At 37.6% G+C, this 6,077-nt stretch overlaps 1 pseudogene; it reads right to left on the bottom strand.

Moving 5' to 3' along the window:
• Positions 1-236: 236 nt before the first annotated feature.
• LOC138604797 (uncharacterized) lies at positions 237-1,054 on the bottom strand (annotated as a pseudogene).
• Positions 1,055-6,077: the final 5,023 nt, after the last annotated feature.

Raw genomic sequence — 6,077 nt, 5'->3', positions numbered from 1 at the left:
CACGATAAGCTAACAGCTCTGCACTTATTTCCTGGTATTCTTAGTGTTACAACACAATGTTACAATCTGTCCAAAGCAATGTACATCTGAGAGTTAATACAGCACAAGCAAGGATATAGACAGCATGGAACAACTTGAGTAGGCACGCAGGTTGTATAACATTTTTTTCCTAATTTTCTTATCATCATCATTAACAACAACAACAACAGCAACAATGTCATTATCATTGTCACCATCTAATCGACATCAATAACATCCTCAATATCATCATCATCTAAATCATCCTCATCAACAGCATCAATATCATTAAGTGCAGAGTTGTTCATAAAGAGCTGGGTCTTTAGCTTCTTCTTAAAGGTCGAAAAGGGACTCTGCGGACCGAATGGAGATTGGTAACTCATTCCACCACCTGGGGACTACAGAGGAGAAGAGTCTAGTTCGCGACTTAGGGCCCTGTTGTGATGGGAGTGCCAGGTGCCTTTCATTGGCAGAGCGTAGTGGGCGGGACGAAGTGTACACCTGGATGAGGGTGTTCAGGTAGGCAGGAGCCGTTTTTGTTGCTGTTTTGTAGGCGAGCAACAGGGTTTTGAATTAGATGCGAGCAGCGACTGGGAGCCAGTGGAGGGATATGAACAGTGGAGTGACGTGCTGTTTTAGGTTGATTGAAGACCAGTCGCGCTGCTGTGTTCTGGATCATCTGCAGAGGTTTGAATGTGCATGCAAGAAGGCCTGCCAGCAGGGATTTGCAGTAGTCAATGTGTGATATTATGAGAGCCTGAACCAGCAGTTGTGTTGCATGCTCTGATAGGTAGGGTCTGATCTTCCTGATGTTGTACAGGGCAAATCGACATGACCGAGCAATCGAGGCCACCTGAACCTTCAAGGTTTGCTGGTTGTCAATTTTGACAACCAGTTTCCGGGTAGACTTTGTGGGTATGAGTTCAGTTTGTACAAGCTGGATATTGATCTGTGGTTGCATAGAGGGACTGGCTGGGATGACAAGGAGCTCAGTCTTAGATAGGTAGAGCTGTAGGTGGCATTCTTTCAATGACATGAAGAGTTGGGTATACACTGCATATCAATGGTATGTGAAACCAGTGGAGCGAATGATTGCACCAAGTGAGGTGGTGTATACTTAGAAGAGAAGTGGACCGAGCACTGACCATTGAAACACCCCTGTGGATAAGCCGATTTGGACATTTCTCCCTTCCAAGATAGATCTCCATAAAAAGGTAGGACACGAACCAGTGGAGGGCAGATCCAAGCTCAGAGAGAGTGGAGAAGAGGATTTGGTGGTTCACTGTGTCAAAGGAAGCTGATAGATCTAGCAGCAATAGAGGACTGTCTCTAGCAAAATGCAATGATTCTGTTACCGACAGTAGTTCTGGGAGTGGCCCCTCTTCAAGCCAGAGTATTCCTAAATGTGTTTAGAGTATTCATTATTTCTATCTAAAGAGTTTCTATTTGCTTACTTATGTGTTTTGAAACTTTATTTCTGTCTGTAGGCTTTAATAATCTTTCGGTGGGTAACGTAATATGGCCTTTTTGTGGCTCCAGGCGTTAAACATAAATAAATCAAAACTTACCTCGTTTGTTTTTAAATTGTTCTGTACGTGAACATACTTAACATTTTTATGCTATCCATTTTTCACTTGTTCACAAATATTAACCCCTCATCAAGGAGATTCTTAATCTCAATGGGACTACCTGGTTAAATAAAGGTTAAATAAATAGATAAATAATCATGGAAAAGCTTATACAGTGTGACTGTGCCAAGCACATTCCCCAAAGTTCAAACTTAAAACAAACTAAGAAAAAGTGAAGCAACAAGTCTAATGTATTTTATTAACCAGGAAGTACAGAAAACATCACAGAAGAACACAGAGGCCTAGGAAAGCTTGCTGTATCTTGTAATTTTCCACCTAAATCCAATCTTTCTGGTATTCCCACTTCAGTTCTCTCTCTCTGTGTCTTTTGGTGTGATACGTTTTACATAAAAATGCAAAAGATTAATGACCTATTTGTTTTTAAAACATGTAAACTATGTTATCATGTTGCAGTAGGTATGCTGCACAAGGCCCCATGTGGTGCTTGAAAGTGCATGAAACCTCATATGGAGTGACACTAAATCATAATGGTGTGGTTTTGCTCATCACGTCATATGATCTTTTTGTCACGTCAAATGATATGTTTAATGATAACAGTTTATTCTTGTATGCTTTAACTAAAAATGATGTTTAATTTATGTTTTGTCCAACATTTGTCTTGTCTATCTATGAGATGTATACCTAAGCCCCTTTACAAGCCCATTCCACACATGCACAACACTCCTGAAAGTATCCGGACATTACAGAGGGGCTGCATGTGAGAACGCAATAATCCAAATTAAAATTAAAAGGAAGATAACATGCCATCCCCCTGGCGCAAAGTCTGCTAAATGTCCGAGTGAGCTGATGTGTGAACGCAGCAGGTAAATGTGTTTGGGTAATTGCGATGTAAGCTCCTCCTCCTCCTGAACGCTCTACCCAGGCACCTCCCCTCATTTAGACCCAACTAGATGTAGAGGAAAACTCTTCTGTAACAGGGACTGTTTTGGAGTTAATATCACTACAACTTGCGAACACTTTAATGTTAGCTCACTTGGATAGTAAACAGACTTTGTACAAGGTTGCCGGCAGTTAAAGACTGTTTAATGTCTGGGTCAATGAATTCGCACATTTGTGTTCTCACATGTGTGAAAGTGGCTAAAGTGAGCAGATGTGAACTCAGCAGGTAAAGAGCATTCACCGCGAGTGGGTGGATGTGTTGATGAAGTTCCCCTTGCGCTGAGTTTCGCTGCATCATACTCTTTACTGCTCTCCTCAATTGCCTGTATTGTTTTCTTGTCTTTGTACTACGGATAAGTTCTTATACATGTTGAAGTGATATCAGCGCAGAAAACATTTAACATAAGGGAAGTAATCTTCCCCTCTTCCTGTAGGTTTTACCCAGGTGACACCCTTCACCTAAACCAACTATAGCAGAGTATTTCCAGTAGATAACGTCTGCATATGACAATTTCCGGCTATGTACTGCATGTGTGAAGGGGAAAGTCTGGAATAATGCTGCGTTCCAGACAACTGGACAACTGGACAACTTCCCAGTAGAAATTTCCAGGTGCACAACACCAAATGTAAATATTAAACATGGCAGACCGTGACGATCTGGTGTTTCTTTGGCAAGTCTTTAGCCAGTTTAACTATTTTATTTGCATTTTTAACGTTTTCCAGAATTAGTATTGTAAAGAAAAGACGACTTTCAGAGACCAGCTACCTTATCAATTCGGCAACATTTCTTATAAACATTTTCATGCAGAACATGTTTTACTGTATGATACTGGTTGTTTTTCAGTTGAATGCAGGCAAATATATATAATGTTACTTTTCAGTTGATAGTTTACCATTAACGACGTGCCTCTCCATGGGTGTGACCATCATTGTGTGACATCAGAAATCTGATTCTCGTGAAGTTGGGGTAGATGAATCTGCCCCAAGTACACAAGTAGGAACGCCGACTGTGGTGTTCCAGAGCAATTTTTCTAGTCGGAGGTCGGAAAAACTGAAGTTACGAGTTGTCTGGAACACATCATTAGTCCGGACCTGATAAATGGGAGAATGTCCAGAGTTTATAACTGAAAATGGCTCTATCTCTACCCTGGGAATCCATGTATACCTGCTCAATGATAAATGCAAATGATATACGTTTTTGCACTGATAAAATGTGTTTATCAAATGCTGACACAATATCTTTCAGTGTGACCTAAAATTGTGAGGAAAAAAAGGCTTTGTTAGAAAATCATTAAAAATCTTATTGGACCACATGGAAAATAGCATCAGGAAGACTCAAAACTATTTTGGTAGATTTACAGCAGTGTTTGTCAGAATTATTTTGACATATATTGAAAGATTGAGGACAGAAGTTTGAATGTGTGTGATGATTTAAAAAAAAAAAAAGTGAATTTGCAAAGTGAAATGCTGTGTCTAAAGAAAGCAATGAAAAATAATTATGGTCAGTTAGTTAGTTTTCTATTCACATTTTATCTACAGAAATGTTCAATTCACACCATATGACAACTTTTTGCTGAAAAAATTGAAAAGCCCCCAAAAAACTTAAAAAGACCACATATATTTTTGGAAATCTAAGAGTCATCACAACCGGTCTCAATAGTTGCCATGCCTAATATTTGAACTTTAAAAAATAATAAAATAAAATTCCAAGCTCGTTTGTCAACCATCCCAAGTTTTTTTTTTTTCAATGTGAAAGGGATATGAAATATCAACAAAAAGGAAGGCTATAAGTCTCTTGAAGACATTCAAATGCAGACTGTATTTTAAAGAGACAATAGACTGTAACTGTTATTATAGCAGTGATGGCAATTTTTTTAAGTCCATGGGGGGATCAGAGTTACATATGCCTCTGATCTACAAGCAGGAGTTGCTTTGATTCAATATATTTTAAGAGGATGTGGCAAATATCTTAACTGGGTAGATCGATTAATTAGGTTCGTTGCGAATATGTGGTTCAAGATAAATAGATACATAAGATTATGCATGGAGTAATATTAATGGTTCTACAGTTTAAAATACCAAGGGTTATAATATTCCCCTTCACTGCACTTTATTTCTAAAATGTTACACAGCAACACACCTTTCCAAAACCAAAAAATGATTATCTCCCTCTCATGATAGGGAAAAGCACCAATAACGGAGAAATGACTAAACCTGACAAACATCATCACCACTGTTATTGAGCTCTGTAAAGACATAATTTCTAAATATACCACTAAAAGATTTTCAGTTTTCAGATCAGTCTGCCAACTTTGCCCCAGTTCTCTTTCTCTTTCTTACAGTTGCTGATATGCTCTCAATACATATTTTGCAATGCTATCATTTCAAGGTTTAATGATTTTTGAGGGAGAACTCAGAATACCTCAGATGGCTGATGACACAGTCTGTTCGTCAAAGACCAAACAACAATTTGAAAAAGAAATCAATAAGACATAAGATGTATTCCTTCTCTCTTGCATCAGGTTTAAATCTCACTGTATCAAACAGAATCTTTTTTGTATCCAACTGTGAATTTTTACATTGTGGAAACTTTATGTCTGATATACCAGATAAGGTGTTAGTGAAGGACTCAATATAATTAAACCCGATATACAAAAAAAAAAAATATATATATATATATAATCAATGGCTTCAAAGACATTTGTCCTTGTTAGTTTTCTTTTGAATAAAGCACTAGATGTATGTATCCTACCCTTAAATAGCAATTTTATTAATTTTACTTTTATTGCTTGATTAAAAGATTATTTTTTCGCAATTTAATGTATGTAATGAAAGAAAATTACCACACTTTATCTAAATGTCATCCACTGGTTCTTAGTGCAGCAAAATGATGCTTTATCCAAATTTTTCTGCCCATAAAACTATTACACAGAACAATGAGTACATGAACCAGAGATAATAAATCACTATATTTGCAGCATTGGATTATGAAAGATATAATTTCCTTACTTACAAAATGATGAAGCTCAATAAGGATTTTTGAGATGTAAAATCCTTCTGTTGATTAAATATTATGTTTTCATGAGAATGGGATGGACAGGGCAAAATACTATTGCTTCCAGCCTTGTTAATCATTGGTGAAAAGGCATAAAAACCAGAGTCATTCAAAATTAGAACAGAGAGGTATTTAAAGAAATGATCACATTGCCTATCTCCACTGTCATTATTTTATATTTGTTTTTTTTTTTGGCCATCTATCAGTTCATCCTGTCCTTCTGCTCATCCCATTCTTGCGCGGGGGATATCTCTGCATCACCTTGAGGGAATTTATTTAAACTGGAAAAAGCAACCCCTAAAGACTGAAGGATGAACTATTTAGATTTTGGTTGTCAACCTCTGGTCCATCCCTGTCTTGTGAATGCAATATCAGAACGCCTTGAGTGTCAACTTAAACTTCAGGATGAACTGTCAAAGGACTAAGGTCACAATGAACTCACGTCAGTCCAATTATGTTAATATTATATATCATAA

The sequence above is a fragment of the Semicossyphus pulcher genome, unplaced genomic scaffold, assembly GCF_022749685.1.
Source record: "Semicossyphus pulcher isolate SPU_LCO1_2020_fin unplaced genomic scaffold, fSemPul1.0.p SCAF_27, whole genome shotgun sequence".
In the NCBI taxonomy this organism is placed as follows: Eukaryota; Metazoa; Chordata; class Actinopteri; order Labriformes; family Labridae; genus Semicossyphus; species Semicossyphus pulcher.
Note: the sequence above shows the minus strand (reverse complement) of the source record. Positions and strands in the feature narration are given on the sequence as shown.